Source organism: Haliaeetus albicilla, chromosome 4 (genome assembly GCF_947461875.1).
Source record: "Haliaeetus albicilla chromosome 4, bHalAlb1.1, whole genome shotgun sequence".
In the NCBI taxonomy this organism is placed as follows: Eukaryota; Metazoa; Chordata; class Aves; order Accipitriformes; family Accipitridae; genus Haliaeetus; species Haliaeetus albicilla.
This window is the reverse complement of record NC_091486.1, coordinates 36,611,991-36,629,817: the sequence shown is the minus strand read 5'-3', so window position 1 is coordinate 36,629,817 and position 17,827 is coordinate 36,611,991. Positions and strand designations below refer to the sequence as shown.

The 17,827-nt window shown below is 37.9% G+C and overlaps 1 protein-coding gene across 2 annotated transcripts in view; it reads left to right on the top strand.

The window, feature by feature from the left end:
• GULP1 (GULP PTB domain containing engulfment adaptor 1) overlaps positions 1-17,827 on the top strand; it is a 165,246-nt gene that overhangs the window by 42,126 nt on the left and 105,293 nt on the right. Inside the window, exon 2 of one of the 2 annotated variants that reach the window (XM_069781922.1) lies at positions 12,594-12,712. The exons of the other annotated variant lie outside the window; for it this stretch is intronic. The gene's annotated coding sequence lies outside the window, so the exon portion shown is untranslated. The remainder of the gene's footprint in view (positions 1-12,593; positions 12,713-17,827) is intronic. 2 annotated transcript variants of the gene reach the window in all.

Here is a 17,827-nt window from a genome sequence, read left to right as displayed (position 1 = left end):
CAACGCATGAAGTGTAGCCAAAAGTGGAGTAACAGTGAGGATCTTTAAAAGCCATGATCACTATAGAGAAATACTATTATAATTTCCAAAGTAATGTCTTATTTACTAGATACTTGACACTCTTTTCCACCTATTCTTGAGCTTAATTTTCTTCATGATTCCACTTAGTTGTTTGGCGTTTTATTATTTTTTTTCTTCTTTCACCTATCAATTTTGTGTTATGGCGCAGTCATAAAGTGAAATAGTAGAGGATGAGAATTAATCTTTTTTTTTTTTTTTTAAACCATTGAGTTCTGTACATGGAAAGAGTGCTGGAGGTAGCATGCAGGGGACAAAGGCTTCAATTTAGATGCTGTCTGCTGTACTTTGATCCACAGGAGAAGTTCAGCATTGTGGGAGGAGGGTCCCGTGTGCTCCAAGTGGTTCTAATCTCAACTGAGAAACTCCAAAGTATCAGGAAAATCCAGGCTGTGGTTGAAGGACACTGCAAAGGTGTGCTTAGGCCATTACAGGGTGGCAAAAGTGATATAATCAACAGTGCTTCCAGGTGTAGGTCTGTGAAATAGAAACAAACAGGAAACTTTTCAGAAAAATCTAAGGGGATGCAGTATTACAGCCTAGCAGAGACTTAGTCATGGGAACTTAATGTGTGAGACAGTCTGAAAGCCCAGGTGAAGACTTTCTGTGAGGAGTATGTGGCAGCAGCGTTCACTACATGATTTCAAAATACTAAGAGAGGGAATCATTCCCCAGTTTGAATCATGTAAATTCAGATTTTTAGGCAAAGATAGTGAGTCAGATTACAACTTTTCCTGGAAGCTGGATGGAGTTTCTGCCTTTCGACAGATTCACCGATGTTAGTCCTTCATGTTGGCAACTACCAGTGTCTCAGCCTGTCCATCCTGATTTGATGAACTTCTGTGTCTTTGTTTGAAGCCTTGATTAGAAGTGATGTGCTGCAGAATATCTGGAAGGTCAGTGTATGTTCTGAAGGTGTCATTGTATCTGTTAGAGGAATCCTGTGGACTGAAATCACTTCCTTAGTCTTTCTTTAAATGGTGCTCTATATGTTTTAGTTGTAATCACTGTAACTTCTTTTTTATTAATCAGCTGAACACTTGACACATATTCATGTGCAGATGGCAGGGGCTAATCTCTGAACTCTGCCAATCCTTAGCAGTTGATTGAGTGCCAATGTGCAAAATTCTCTAGCTTTCATAATGGAGGCATTTTTGATCAATGAATGTTACTGAATCAATAGATGTTGACATTGCTTTTATTCATGAGTTTTGATAACAGCTGCCATTACAGTAGCTACATCTAATGTATCATAAGATATAAATTTTATACTTTGGATAATTTCTGTGCTGAGGGCATTTTCTCAGAAGTGATGTCACTGTCAGTTGCTCCAAATATGACTTTATATTAATATGTGGCTACTATCTACATTATGTTAAAAAAGATATCAGTTAGTTGGGATTGAGTGTTGTATGATTTGGAGCTCTTAATCTGTTTTTATTTACTATTTGGAAAACTTCAAATTGTTTGGGTTCTTTTCCTAAATAAACCCAGGATTGGAGAGTTAAACTGAATTACATTTTGATGTTCAAGGCCTTTGCTCACTATTTGATATAGAGCAAATGTATTTTATTATTGGGAAATAATACAGCCATTTAGAAAATTACTTAGGCTACAATATTTGTGTTGGCAATTTTGTTTTCCAGGCATAACAGTTCTGTTTTCTTTCTATACCCATTTGTGGAAAGATTAAATCATCATAAATCATGTTTTCAAGGGCTGTGATGCTCAAGTTACTCTGTTGTATGCAGCTCTGGGCTGCATGGATTTAGGCAAGCTGTCATCTGGAACCTGGCCTTATTTAAATAATTTCTTATAAATCACAAGCCTAATCAAACTTTTATCACTGGATAAAAACATATTTATTTTTTTTAAACTGGCCCCAAATGAGTAACTTGTCAGAGTATTTAAATCAAAATTGCTATCCAAACAGGAGGAAAAAAGCAGAGTATGTGCTTCCTTAAATCAGCTTGAGATAAGCAGACTGTAGACTTACAAAGAAAGGTTTGAATTCTAGTTTTGGTTGGGATTCTATAGGACTACTAAATTTAGAGAACCTACACTGAAAAATCAGTGTATCCAGTTGCTTAAATACGGTGATGTGACTGTTCCTCTAGGGGTGAGGAGCAGGTGTCAATCAGTTGTCTGGATTTTCACAGATTTTAAATGGTGAGACTGTTGTAAGTCTGAGAACAAAGTTTAGTGTTTGCTGAAAAGTTCAGGCTTAATCTGTATGACTCCTTGGTGTCTCAAACTTGAAATATGTTTTTATGTCTGAGGAGGGCTATGAGTTTGAACACAGGATTGCCTCTGATGTGCAGAAGTTCTGAAGTCCCTTTAAAAAGAGAAGTTGGGACACATGATGAGGCTTATGTGTTGACTATTTCAAAATAATCTTAATTTGTGTATTGCTATTTGGACTTCAGTAAAGCCTGAAAAACACAGCTTTTTCAGGAGTGAATAATTAGTGTGATAGGTAGTTGAACACAACCACAGCCTTATATTTCTTTTTGCCTGTCAGCTTAGCAAACTGGAAAACTTTTCCAGCACTCAGCTCTCAGCTTTGCTTACTTAACATATTAAGCACAAGATTGTCCTTTTTGAAATGTAAAAGGAATGTTTTCCAAGGCTTTGTGGAGTGGGGGAATCAATTTAGTACAGTCATCTACTATAAATTCCTCACCCCGCTTCCAGCAATGAAATTTAACTTGTTTGTGTCTATTCTCCACCTTCCCTGTCTCCTCTAGCTCCATTCCCAGCTTTGTATCTGTCTTTAGACAATGTTCATAATTACTATCTTGTTTTCTTACTGTGGTAACAAATAATGTCTGGAGTACGCACTGAAATCTGGCTTAGTACAACTAAAGTGTTGTTTATTTTTTTTTTTTTCATCTCCATTTGTTAGTGATAGCTCATGAGGCTTCCCGTTAAATATTTAACAGCTCTTCTTAAATGTTTGACTTGTGATTTTACAGTGATATGTGACTTTCCTATCTTCACACAAAATTTGCTAGTCAGAGAGATGCATTTGCAGTATGTCCTCAAGGCATCACTGGTGTTTCTTGCTGTAGAGACTGTTTTTTTGCTGCACGGTGAGTGTGATATATTCAGGGCTGATTTCATCTGCCTCTTAATTCTGCAGTGGATGTGCATGGGCAGTATTTCGGGCTGATACAACTAATACTTTGAACTTGCCAGGCTATAGCAGCTGTATGAGGAAACCATCCTTACCAAACAGTAAATCCCACACTACACATGGTTACAATATAAACCTTTTTTACAATGAAGAGGGATCCTGTGGGAATAAATTCAGTGCAGTGCAGAGCAGCTTCAGAGGGCAAAGCTGCTCTTAAAGGCAGAGGTGTTTTTACCATCAGCAAGGAACTCGGACTCTTGGCGTCCTCACACGCTCAAGTCCACAGAAAACAAAGTGGTCTTGCATGAATCATGCTGAGCAAGAAGCAGCATTATAATTACATTAAAAAGTGTACAGAGGAAAGAGTTCCAAATCCCAACTTCTAAATCAAGAAGTCTGTGTTTCTTGGTTGCAGAAGAACAGCTTCTGAGCCTTGCATTGCTCTTTCTGTCTCATCCCTACTCAAACTTAAAGGGGAAAGGGGTGAATAGCTGAAGGAAAGATTGCTTGCCTGATTTTGAGACTCTGGGGAGCCGTACCACTAACTGAATTATAAAATGCAGAGATATTGTATATTGGTGCTGTATGCCTGTATACACACACACACAAGTGTGTATGTGCTTACATGTATACATACTCCTTCTATTCATTCCTCAGAGACATCAGGAAGAGTAATTCACTGCCTTATGCATTTTTTTTTTTTTTTTTTTAGTAAATTAGTGTGCTCGTTTATCACTGTTTCGATCTCATGAGACTGTCATGATCTGCTTGAAACTATTTAATCTCGTAGGTGTTTTGAATCTAGCATGTGGGTATAGATCAGAAAAGCTTTTTTTAAAATCTCCACATGAATTAAAATATTCTGACAGTCAAATATTTTGGTTTGGATTTTTTCATAGATGTCGTAGACATTTAAAGATTTCTCGTCCCACTCTTTTCTAGCAGAATACAAATATTAGCTGGTCACTGAATATTTCATGTTTCTGTGGCATCTTTTACAATATGCATTAAAGTGTATCATGACAAGCTTTTGTATTTATATTTGTAAACAACCATCTCATATGTATGTATATCTGCAAATCAGTTTATATGAGAATAAGGGGTTTGTATGTGTGTAAAGACTGGGTATTGAGGAAAAAATTGTGTGATCATTTCTTAGATAATGAACTCCAGGCTGGTGGTGTCTGTTGTAAGGCAAGCAGCTGTATGGTAGTTTTCACAGTATAACTGTATGGAATTCTTGTTTGATAACTGTTTTGATTCAGTTTCTTATAAATATTTTTTGAGGTTAAAATTAATAAATGAGGTGTAGTAGTAAAAGATTTGTATTCATACATGGTACTTACTTACCATACAATGAAACATATTTTAATTTCTGTTAGCTTCACCTACTTAATTTGCCCTCCAAAATAAATACCGGCTACCAATAGCTGAAAACTCCTGTGAGTCTTTTTCTAATTTTTCCAGGAGTGTTTTGCTTACTCATGCAGCTCGGTGTGCTCACACTGTCTCCATTCTCCAGGTCAGTAATCAAGGCACAGTTAGGTGACATTTAATGGTCAGATGAGAAATAAGCGTAGAACTGTATCTTAACTCTCAAGTCACTTGCCTGTCTGATTTTTATGCTTATTTGTTCTTCTGTGTTTTTATGACAATTTCTGTTGTCCAGCACTGCTGCAGCATGTACATTGTCATGTTTTCTACATTACTGATTTTTAGTGAGAATAATAATAGAACAAGCAGAAAACAAATTCATGACACTATCAAGAAAAAAATGTATTGTCTGAAAATAAAATGGGTTCATTGGCTATATGGTCATTCTGGCAGTTAGATCAACCTTTGTCACAGTGGTGAACGCTCGTCAGTGGTTCATAGTTGGTTTATCTGTGCTGAGCAGAGTAATTCAGATTAGCCAGTGACTTCTGCTAGCTGACTAAAATGCCCCTGACCTCTTTCCCAGGATCTGTAGGGGAGTATGAAGGAATGATCTCTGCTGACCTGTCAGTGGTGATGCACTGCCTGAATACCTGGCAAGACAAATGAAAATGTATGTCCTGAAGATAATGTGCTCTGAATCAGTTTTAAGCATCTCATATTAATGTGTTAAAACAAATCATGTGTACCATTACCTGGACCTGCTGCCTATCAAGAAGCTGTAGGATAAGTAGGGTTTTAGACAGATTGCATTTATTCAGTTTGCCTTTGGTTCTTTAGTGTACGGTCAGATTTTAGGACTTCTCAGCAACTGTAAGGAGAATTTCCTTGCTCTGGTCAGAGATATTCTAACTGTTATTTGGGCATAAATTAAAACATAGGAATGAAATAGTTGTTGCATCCTGTGATAGGGCTGTATATATTGCTCATTTCTCTAGTCTTAGAGATCTTCAAAATACCCATGGGATAAAATTCTCTCATACAGAGGAATTAAGGTATATTCTGCTTTGATGTTTCTTCCCTGCTTAAGAATGCCTACATCTTTAGTTTCACCTTTGCAAATACATTCTTATTTAAAGTGTGAGAAATGACTATGTCTAATCTGGGAACTTAATAATTTATATATTTTTTTCACTAGTCTTTTCTTTGTATAGAGGACAACGTGAGTTTGAACTGTAAAAAATCAGAGCTCTCCTCCCCTGAGAAGTACCCTAACATCCTGCTCCCTGAATTGACCATAAGAGAATAACTTGGCTTAGTGGATCTTGATTTTTTGTACCAATTGGTTTGCTCATTTTTATTTCCCTGAAAGCTCTTACCACCACATAAAAGTTCTGAAAGCTCCCCTGCCAATTTTTTTAAAGACTGTATGGCCAACAGGTTGTTTAGACAACCATTGGACTTGTCAAGAGGTTTCTTTTTGACTTGAATACAGTTGCTGTTACCGAATCTCATGTTCTAGCTGCTCCCTTCCTTAATCTGCTGTACCTCATTATTTTATGGAACTACTGTAATGTTTATCTTGCAGGGTGGCTTTAATTCTTTTGAGTACTTCAGCTTTGCTTTCTGTCTTCTGTTGCCCACCTTAGAATTTACTTTGGGCCTTTACATGTTAGTATTATGATTTAGTCAGGATTATTTCACATTATACCACAGATCTAAGGTTTTGTTTTTTTTTTTTAAAACTATATTGTCAGTATTACTTTATGGGTATGTAAGTAAAGCCAATTGTAATATGAAATACATAGATACCAAGGTGCTGAGACATAGAGGACTTTTAATCCTATCTCCAGAGTAGCAGATTCTTTTTTACATCTATTGGACTAGAATTATCTGTAACAATTATTTACATGACCCTGCAAAAGAAGAAGAATGTAAAATATTTTGCAAAAGAAAGAGGAGAGTATTAATTGCATTTAAATTCCCTAAGAATGCATTAGGGGATGCATCTATGAACTGGAGAAGATAGGTAGACAGGGATGGGTGTACAAGTTGGAAAGGGGAGTTTTGTAAGGACTGATTGTTTAGCTGAGGCTATTGGGGATTGTGGAGACTTTCCTTTCATGTGGATTTAAGGTTTGGAATTTTTTTTTTTTAAATAGTATAATCAAGGTAAGTGTATTTGCACCGGATGTCCTGTATGTGTCCACTAGGACAAGCGTGGTTATTCATCCAGGAGTTTTCAAAGAGCAAAGTTTAAATGGTTTGGAACATTTTGCTCTGAGATGATGTCAAGCATACTGTACTTCACACATATTTTATAGCCTTGACTAAATGCTATTTGGTGTCTTCTAAAATTGGCATAGCTCCTACTAAGCTATAATAATAAAGATGCATCTTCCCTCTCTTGAGGCAGAATAAAAATGGAATATTTAGGAAGAACTTACACTATGTACTGGGACTTTTATAATTTGGAATGTACTCCGATAGCCAAGTTTCTTGCATGTGCTTCCCTTCCTGTGTGTTATTATATGATGTGGGTAGTATTGACTTGTGCATGATTGCCAAATCTTTTGGCATGTGTAAGTGAAAACATTATTTACAATTTTTATATATAGTGCGCTTATAAATATTTTTATTGTTATCATGATAAACAGAAGGTGTAAATGAGGAGAGGTAGTGCTACTCAATGTTACAAATACTATTTTACCAACTACTTAAAGCTGAAGAGCTGCTGCTGTACTCTGAGACAAATTGTTGGCTTCTGTACAAGAACAGAGCACAGCAAAGGGACTTCCATGTCTTTCTCTGATAATTCCAGTTTAAGAACCTCTCTGCATGATTTCTGAAATGTCTGTGCCTTGAACACAACCAGTGAATTGCCTTAAGTTTCTGCTGCATATCCAAATCCTTTTGCTGAGAGATGCTCTAGAAGTGTAATTCTTGAAATATTGGTTACAGTGACAGTGAACAGTGCAATATAAATGAGTTTCTGAATAACAATTTGCTGGCAGGCAGCTATGTTAACAGCTTCAGGCACTGAAGGATGAACTGCAAATAAGCAAAAAAGAGTAGAGCCATTGGGTCAGCGATTCCCAGTTCCATTGCTTCTTCTGATCCAACCTTGAATGCTGCATTAATGAGTGTTGCCTTCCAGAGTGTCCTATGACCTTTTCTCTTGTTCTGCTTTTGCTGTGAAAAGTACAGGTGGAATACTGTTATTGTATAGTTACCAGAAAAAGTAGGGAGAGGCAAGTAAAAGCATTTAAACTTTTTTTTGTTAAGCAGGGTTTGAATCTCATGAGTGGGGTGTCAATCTAGGTGTGAATGACACTTAAATATGTGGTTCAGACTTGTTTTCTGGCTTGGATTCTATGTCAGTAGACAAGAAAACATTAGAGTGGATGCTGGCTTTAAAACCTGAGTTTGCAGAGAAGGGACTGAGGATTTAGAGTTTCTGCTGTCTTCAGGGAGATAGGAGGTGCTTGGCTATACAGGTTCAAGTAGAGCCACAAAGTCATTACATGTGGAATACGTTAATGATTTTTTTCTTCCGTCTGGAATATCAAACTCTTAAATAGTATAGATTTGGATTGGAAGCAAAAGTATGTTATTACAAAAGCTGAAATTACTACTTCTCTACCTCTTGCATTTATTTTTTTTGAAGAAAAATTTAAGAAATAGAGCATCAGTGTGAGGGTATAGCATTTGCTTGTTGAGTTCAGTACTGTCATGATGATGAAATGGTACAAGATAGATTTCACATTAGATCAAGGGAAAAAAATCTTTGTATGTTGTAACTCCAGAACATATTTTCTTATACAAATGACCTTCAGCATTTATTATCTTGGTATTCATATAAAGCCATGATAGAAGCAAGTGAAATAGGTAAGCATGATGTATTTTGTAATTACTAAAATTGACACACATTTTGTTTGGCAGAATAACAAGGCAGTGAAATTATAATGTTGTGGTGCAGTATACAGCCTGTTAGAAAACGTTTCTGATGTATTAACACTCAGCTTTTATTCTACTAGTATACTACATCATTAGTCATACTTTGGGGGTCTTTTTTGGACTTAGCTTACCAAGTTAGAGGAAGAGCATGAAAGGCAGAACACATTCTTGCTAATTCATAGAATCATAGAATAATGTGGGTTGGAAGGGACCTTTAAAGGCCATCTAGTCCAGCCCTCCTGCAATCAGCAGGGATATCTTCAACTAGATCAGGTTGCTCAGAGCCCCGTCCAACCTGACTTTGAATGTTTCCAGGGATGGGGCATCTCCCACCTCTCTGGGCAACCTGTTCTAGTGTTTCAGCACCCTCATTGTAAAAAAATTTATTCCTTATATGTAGTCTAAATCTACCCTCCTTTAGTTTAAAACCATTACCCCTTGTCCTATCACAACAGACCCTGTTTGTCCCCATCTTTCTCATAAGCCCCCTTTAAGCACTGAAAGGCCACAGTAAGCTCTGCCCAGAGCCTTCTCTTCTCCAGGCTCAACAGCCCCAACTCCCTCAGCCTTTCTTCATAGGAGAGGTGTTCTGTCCCTCTGATCACTTTTGTGGCCCTCCTCTGGACCCGCTCCAACAGGTCCACGTCCTTCCTCTGCTGAAGGCTCCAGGGCTGGGTACAGTACTCCAGGTGGGGTCTCACCAGAACAGAGTAGAGGGGCAGGATCACCTCCCTCAACCTGCTGTCCACGTTTCTTTTGATGCAGCCCTGGATACAGTGGGCCTTCTGGGCTGCAAATGCACATTGCTGGCTCATGTCCAGCTTTTCATTCACCATTACACCCAAGTTCTTCTTGGCAGGGCTGCTCACAATCCCTTCATCCCCAGCCTGTATTGATACCAGGGGTTGCCCCGACCCAGGTCTAGGACCTTGCACTTGGCCTTGTTGAACTTCATGAGGTTTGCGTGGGACCACTTCCTGAGCTTGTTCAGGTCCCTCTGGATGGCATCCCAGCCCTCAGGCATGTCAGCCGCACCACTCAGCTTGGTGTCATCTGCAAACTTGCTGACAGTGCACTCAATCCTACTGTCTATGTGATTGATGAAGATATTAAACAGTACTGGTCCCAATGCAGACCCCTGAGGGACCTTGATATGTCATCCCACAGCTTGTCACGGGTGAGCCTGATATTATCCCCCTCCCCCTTCAAGCCTAGTTTAAAGCTCTGTCAATCAGCCCTGCTAGCTTGTGAGCAAAGACCCTGTTCCCCCTTCGAGAAAGGTGAATCCCATCTGATGCCAGCAAGCCTGGTGCCATGTAGACCATCCCATTATCAAAGAACCTGAAACTGTGGCAGTGACACCAGCCGCGGAGCCATGTATTAATAGACTGGGCCCATCTGTTTCTTCCAGTGTTACTGCCCACAACTGGGAGGAGAGAGGAAAAAATTGCCTGTGGTCCAGATTCCCTTACCAACTATCCTAAGGCCCTGAAGTCTCTTTTGATTGCCCTTGGACTATGCGTTGTGGCTTCATCGCTGCCCACATGGAAGAGCAGTAAGCAGTACCAGGCTAGGAAGTTTCCTAGTGCTGTCCTTAACCCAGGCCTGAGGGAGGCAGCAGACTTCCCTAAGGGGAGGGTCTGTCTGGTATGCTGGACCCTCTGGTTCCCCTCAGAGGGGAGGGGAATTATAGAAATAGAATTATAGAATTTTAGAATTAGAGAGAATTACAGAAAGAGAGGCAAACTAGCAAACGAGATTCCTTTTCAGATTTTCAAGGTTTTTTGTCAAGGGTTGCTTTTTAGAGGACTTGCCAGTTGTTTCTTAACTTTCTATAGGAAAAATGAGAGAGAAAGTTAACGGATTTTTTCTACTAATTTGTTGATAAAAAGCCAGTGATGAATGTGTGGTACACGCAACACTACAAATCAGCATGTCTGAAGGACATACCCTGTTGAGTATTAAAGGATTTAGTTAATCAACTTGCTGAACCCGTGTTAAGTATGTTGATGTACGTAGATAACTGAGACTTACCAGCAACTTGCTAGATTACATTATTTGGAATATTAGTATTCATATATTTTAAGTTTTGTTTGGTAGGTGTGACTTTAGTCCCTAGCAGCATAAATAGACTAAGTAAGCACCTGGTTCAAGGTCCTGAAGCCTTTCTGTCCCTCTGATGCTATTCCACTTCTTGACTAGGAAAACAAAATCAACAAAAAGTGCCTTTACCTAAAATAAACTTTAGGTAAGAATCTAGGTCTAGATTTGAGTAATATTTGATCATGTGGCTAGCTTTCAGTAGAGACACTCAGAGGTTGAAGTTTAATATGAGCTTAACTTTCATAGCGAATTGGGACCACAGTGAAAACTTCAGAATTTCACTTTCATAAATATCAAGTGCATGTGTGATGGTATAAAATCTTAGAGATGACAAAAATAAAAGAAGATAGTTCAGACAATCACTTCATACCAAATTTGTCATCTATTTCATTATTCTTTCTTCTTGTGTTTCTATGAAGATATAAGCGTGATCTAGTGGTAAGAATTACGTGTTTGATAAGGAATGCAGTACTTAAATTGTATCACCTATTTATTCATTGTAGTGGAGTAAGTATTGGGCTGCAGTTATTTTTGGTGGGCTCTGTGCTGTAGCTGAAAAGACTTTGACATTTGTGCTTCTCCAGTTTGTAATTGAAAAATGATTTTAAAATCCTTGAATGCAAGAGCTTTGTGGTTCTTTATAACAACTGACTGTAATGATAAATCAAGTCGGAGGGAGTTGTCAAATAAGGTGGTAGAGGCATTGGTGCAGTCACCTGGTTTTACTTGCCACCTTGACTAATGACATAAGAAAGAGGGAAAACATAATTAATTGGATTGATTTTGGTGAAACTCAGTTGAGAACTAATGAAAAAAACTGTGACAGTTAATAGAGGAAGTGGTACAAGGTGAGGAAGGACTGCGTAATATGATGAGTTTTGGGTTTTTTGTTTTCTTTTGTTTTGTTTTTTTCTTGAAGTGAAGGGGGAAAAGTAACCATGTCAGGGAAAGAGGAATGAAATAGACAAGAAATGAAGGAAAAGAAATAGCATGAATTCATATTCCTCACAAAGATGAGTTTTTACACTAAGGCAGCAAAAGATAAACCAATGAAAGGAATGTATAGAAGATTTAGAGTTACTTATTCATTTCATGGATCAGGGGAGTAATATTCCCTTGCTGATTAGGTAAAACTCTAGGTCTTGATATCTACATGCCTGAAAGTTAACAGACCCAAGAGGATTGAAGGCAATAGTATAACTAAACATCTCTGAGTGAATCATCCAGAATATCAAGATTTAAATTGGTGTAGCTTATCCAAACGTTCAGCAAGGGTAAGAGTATTTTTAAATCCTCTGTAAATATCTTAAAATGGAGAACATCAAGAGGTGAAGGTCAGGGTGGTTACTTAGGAGGGACCAGGTCCCGTGCTGCTCTCTGGTAAAACCAGAAACAGAGCAAGAACAGACTTCTTTGTCTCCTGGTTCTGCAGGAGAGTGGATTGAACTTCCTTATGTGGAAACCAGATGTGGTGCCATTTCTACAGACACATTTCCTAGCATCTGTGGAAGTGCAGTATTTTCTTTTTTTAATTTTTTTTTTTTTTTTTTAAATTGTGAGACTACCAATCAATTTTTTCTTAAAGGAGCAGGATTTTGGTCTAATGCTGCATGCCTTGTGCATCTCATATTTAGTGGAATTAAATTATTAAATGGTCAAGGTACTGTTCTGTGTGTCAAATGGTTGTTTTGTTGGTGTAGGGCAGTTGTGGATAAGGAAATAATGGGAAAATATTTGTATCAGAATTCCTATTTGAAAATACAGTTCTATTGCTCCCAGCATTTTAGTCTAATTTAGTCCTTTCCAGCAGGATTCTATTAAATTGTTTTAAATATTTCCATTAAGCTGTTCGCACTAAATTTCTCTAAAATGAGAAAATAATTTCTATGCTTTGATAATACACTAGTTCACAACTAATAACTGTCATTTTTTCTTTTTATTTTAGTACATGAGAAACTAAAGCAGCAGTAACAAAGGTTCAAAAATGTTGACAAATGAGTGATCTATTCCACGTGAGAATTAGTGTCTGCTCTGTACCTTGGCAAGAAATTTGAATGCAGAAGGGTAAGCTGGTTTTGCTATGAACTGCTTTACAGAAAAGGATTATGCAAATATTTGAATTTTTCTTGGTTGAGGTGTTTTTTTAAGACTGGAGTGAATGATTCAAATTAGACTTTTTGTTTCTTTTCCATTTAAAGTGCTTGTAACAAAGCCAAAAGCCTAAGTTTATAGACTTTAGGGGTTAGAGAGGTGATCCTGTCCATTTCTCCTATTAAACAGTACCCTTGACATGAAGTCAGCTGCAGAGTGTAGGGCAGGACCAAGCTGTTGACCCAAAGCTCTCACTGTCTAAGTAACTGTGTTTCAGTAACCCTGTTGTTGAGTGAGAGAATGCTTGTTGGCATGACTATTACAAATTGTCTTTTTCTCTCTCTTTTCTGTCTTTCTGCCCCTTTTTTTATGCCCCTGTGTTCTCCACAACTGATAACTCAGTGCTTAGATTGAAAACACTGCTACAGTTGACTGATGCTGCAGTCCCCTTGCTTCTCTTCTCTTTAACCTAGAGAGAAAGGTTTGTCTGGATAAAGGAAAGGCAGCAGCTGTCAGTTTCCATTGATTTATTGGAAAAAAAGGCAGAATTGGGGGACTTAAAATGTTATGGGTAAGAGTTTATTTATGGAAGTGGTTGTGATATACTTGTCAAAAACATTAAATAATTTAAATGTTTTCTGAGTGTGGGTAGGGAACTAGAACTCTAGTTTTCTAGAACTCTAGAAAACCAAATATTTCATTTAGCTCAGTGAAAGGAAGGTAAGCTAAAACTATGTAGCAAATTTTTATTGTTTTGAGGTGAGGATAAGCAAAAGCATTTGTTTAGCAATCTAGTGGTTAACAAAAACTTTATCTTGGCTTGCTTATTTCAGTTGCAGCAATGTGCTGTAGAGCAAGTGCATATCACTTCATTTGATTATAAATCCCCAAATCTATTGAAGTACATCTGAGAAAGTGTAAAGCTCAAGTCAGATTAGGTTGAGTCAGTCTGTTGATGCTGCTGGCTTTCCCAAAGGTTATCTTTAATCTGACACTGAGATGGCTATTGCTGTGATATTATAGCCTATTCAAAGTACTCATGATTTCATTACTTCTCAAAAACAGGTGACTAGTGTGCAGTTCCCTTCTGATCTCCTTTGTACATCCTAATGTCTCCAGCATAGGTGTTACGCAAATACCATGTTTCAAGTAAAAGTTTCTTGGATTTTGAATTATTGCTATGGCATTATCTGGTAGGTTGACCAAAGTTGACTTCAGTTACTGCTGGTTTTCAGGAAATCAGTGTGTGTGTGTATGACTTCATACTATTTCTTCCCAATTCTGTCTCAGACAGGTCCTATGGTTCTCACTTCCTGGGTGGTTGAGATGAAATGCTGTCCTTCTTGACTTTCCTTCTAAAATAAAACAATGGGTATACAAGTCCTTAGCTTTCTTCCTTAGACTCTTTCACTACTTAGGCAAGAGTTTCTTTTTGAAAGATCTTTCTTATGAGTCAGATGGGAGCTGAGACCAAAAAAAACCAGTGGAGAGCAGTGGAGAGAAATAATAATTAAAAAAATAAAATCAAAGCTTACCACTTGCAAAAGGATCTTGTAGCCTGGGAACAAATGGAAGGAGACTGATCCTTTCTTTCTGACAATAGCAACTCAAAATCTCTCCCATGTATGTACTGGATTCTTCTTTTATCTCTGCACTTGGAGGAGACTACCTAATGGGTCTCTCCTTCCACAGGGTGGGGCAAAGCCAGACCCATTGGCAAAAAATGTTGTTGATAGGACTTATTACCAGTCCAAAACATAGAGTCATTTTGTAGATACAGACTTACTTGAAACAGATTTATTTAAGATGCTTAGGTACAAATTCTTTTGCTGATTTGCAGCAGGCTTATGTAGTATTTGGAATTCTGGAATTTAAAGACAAAGCTGGTTTTATGTGCAAAGTACTTTCTTTTAAGGACATTGAATCCTTGGGCTTTTAAAGGTGTATTAAAGGTGTATGTAGTTTTAGTGTCCATCACTGAGTAAATGAAGAATGTAGCATTGCAAAGTTCTGGCAGAAATTACATGGCAAATGCATAGACTCGCACACAGAAACCTTTAGGGCCAGGATTAATCACTGATATTTTCAAAATAAGAAGTTGTTCAGTGACAGTATCTAAAAACTCCCAAATGGTGAACGTGTTCTAATTTCACTGCAGTGAAGTTAAAAGAAATGTTTCAACTTCCCTGTGTTGTTTTGCAGAGGGTTAGATTTATTTTTACTGTAGCAGTAATGTGCTGCAATAGTAAATGGTAGGAGGTTCTAGCATGCGTGACCTGGTTCAGCTGGATAACAGTATTGATTTTTTTTTTTTTTTTTTTCCAGTGCCTCTGCTTCAGTTAAATTTAACTTCATTCTTGATTAGCTCAGTGGTAAGTTGTCATTACAGCATTTGACTCCCTAAGGACATGATCTATAAGGCAGATTTTTCCAGTGGAGGGTCATGATTCAGCTTATTAACACATAATTTTAACAGCAGTTGGCCTAATACCCTGAAGTGGAATTTGAGGTACTTGAAGTCCAAGAGTGTAATACCATAAATTAGTGTTTATGTTAAGTACTCTTTAGAGACCTGCAGGAGGGGCCAGTGGGACACGTAATGCCCCGTGTGTTTTCAATAGGCATGTGAAGCTAAATTCTCAAGGAAGATTAAGAAAGCAGTTGCACTTCATGCAGAATTGCCATTTAACATTTCATTGGGAAAGCTTTGTTTTGTCGAAGTTGCCATAGTATTTGTTTGCCCAGACTTTGTATTTGGATTTATATTTTAATGGCCTATTCAAATAAATGAGCGTAATAAAGATGTCTTTATTTGGTTAGAGCAAGCTAATGAACTCTGAGTTTTGTGTTTACTGATGTTTTACATTTCTTGTAAGTTTAGTGCTGAGCTGTGTTCAGTTACTTAAAACAATTTTTCTAAGATATAGAGAATTTGTTTCCATGTTAGCATCTAAATGGTTTTGTCAAGCTGAGCTGATGTTTCAGAATGCTGTAGGCATCTGCTGTAGGCAGCAGATTGAGGATAAATGAATTGAATTTGTGTCTTTTCTGGCTATTTTGGTGCAGCCTGTCTGTGGGCTGAAGTGTGACTGTCACTTCACCCAAGATAAGATTGTCCTGAAAGATTTCCTGTGTACATTAATGCTGTGGTTTCCAGTTCAGCACCACAGTACAAGCCGGTGCGGAAGTTAGCAAGAGACAGTCCTGCTCTTCTTCCACTTTGTAATGCTTACTGTCAGCCCTTACTTTATGTTGGCACGAGGTAGGAGAAAACTTCAACACAGTTTGTTTTATTTTTTTTCCCCTGCCCAGTTCCTTGACAGAGTTGTCTGTGCAGGACTGCTTGTGCCAGTGCAGGAGAAAGGTAGCATGGGGCGGGGGGGGGGGGGGGGGGGGGTTGGGCACAGAAGGCAGCGAGGAGCACAACTGCTCCAAGAACGTGTTAAATCGAATGTGAAACTCTTTACATGACTAATGATAGAGTAACATCAGAGCTAAATGTGTTTGAATGGCTGTTTCTGTGAAGTGGTTTTCAGCCAGCTAGATGGTGAGTAGTTAAAGTGCATTACTAAAGTTTCTAAAAAAATCAGAAACTACTGTCTAGATGTTTTTTTAAGTAGCTGTACTTTAATGTGATTAAGTCAAAACTGTACAAAACATTATCTCATAAGGTGATAACTAAATTTATGGGACATGGTTTGGATCTGTATGTTTTAATATTAACCATGTATAACTAACAAATATATACATTAAAAAGATTTTTTTCACTTAAAACAATTAAAACCATTTTTGTATTTGGATAGTGTATTTGTATGGTATTCTAAGTGTGAGTAAAATATATTAAGATGGTGTTCAAATAGGAGTGTGGAGTTGTTATGTACACAATCTGGATTTTGAAAATTGTTGCTATAGATCTTTAAGCCTACAACAAAAGTAGTGAAATCTAGTCTTAATTGCAAGGTGTTTGCCTGATTGGGTTGGGGTTTTTTTGGTTTGGTTGGTTGGTTTGGGTTTGGTTGGGTTTTGGTTTTTTTTTTTTTGGTTGTGTGTATTGATTTCCTAGATTCAAAAGTGGATCCTGGTTTTAGGGGATGTAACAAATTTTGGTGTACCAGTACAAATTTGTGTGCTCCCTATTGTCAACCATGATCTTATTTAAAGCTCTGTTTCTCTCCTTCGCTATTTCTGCCAAGCTGCCATCATACCTCCTGTCTCTCTGCTGCTGGGTCTCTAGCTTTCCAAACAGCTAGACTGGTTTTATTGCTGGTTTTTCTTGGTTCCCTTTATTGCCTGTGGTACTGGCAAGGAGTCAACCAAGGCTGCAGCTAAATGATCAAAATGTAAAATTTCTTCCAGGTCTGTGTCAAGGTATTACCTTGAGCTTCTTACAATCACCTTTATTACAGGCATCTTGCCATTTGGGAGAGAGTCACCCCTTTTTAGAGGGCCATTAAACTTTTGAAAGTTTGCAGGTGGTGAAGATTCAGCCACAATTCTAATTAAATTCTTCTTTATAGGCAATTATCCTTTTTTTAACCTGCTTCTAGGTTGCATTATTTTTATTTTTAGTTCAGCATTAGGCTTTAGCATCTCTGAAAGTCAAGCAGTTATATCATTTTAAAACGCTTTTATCTCAAACTTTTTGCAGTATTATTAAAATAAATGGTTGCATTACAGTGCCTTTTGGCATAATGTGTAAGGTCAAACTCTAATTACCCTTTAGTTTAAGGTATGTTTGAGACGTAATTCTAGCTGCTTTATCCCTGTTAATTTAAATAACCATAAGAACTGAGGACTTGCCTATAGAAGAAAGGGGCTCATCAGTACCAAGATCTGCTCTGTCATTCAGAAGTGGCAGCAGCCAGAGAGCCTACTTGATGTAGTCAGTGAAGTTCTTGGATGCCCTGCTGTATCAGTGCTCCAGCCTTTACAATTTGCTGTAATCTAACAAAATAGCCTGGTTCGCTTTATGCATGACACAAGGAATGAAATGGTGTCCCACCCAATCACTCTCCAGCATGACAGGTGGAGATAGCTGTGTCTTAAGTGGTTTCCAGAAAGGCTGTCAACAGTCTGAGTACATGTAAT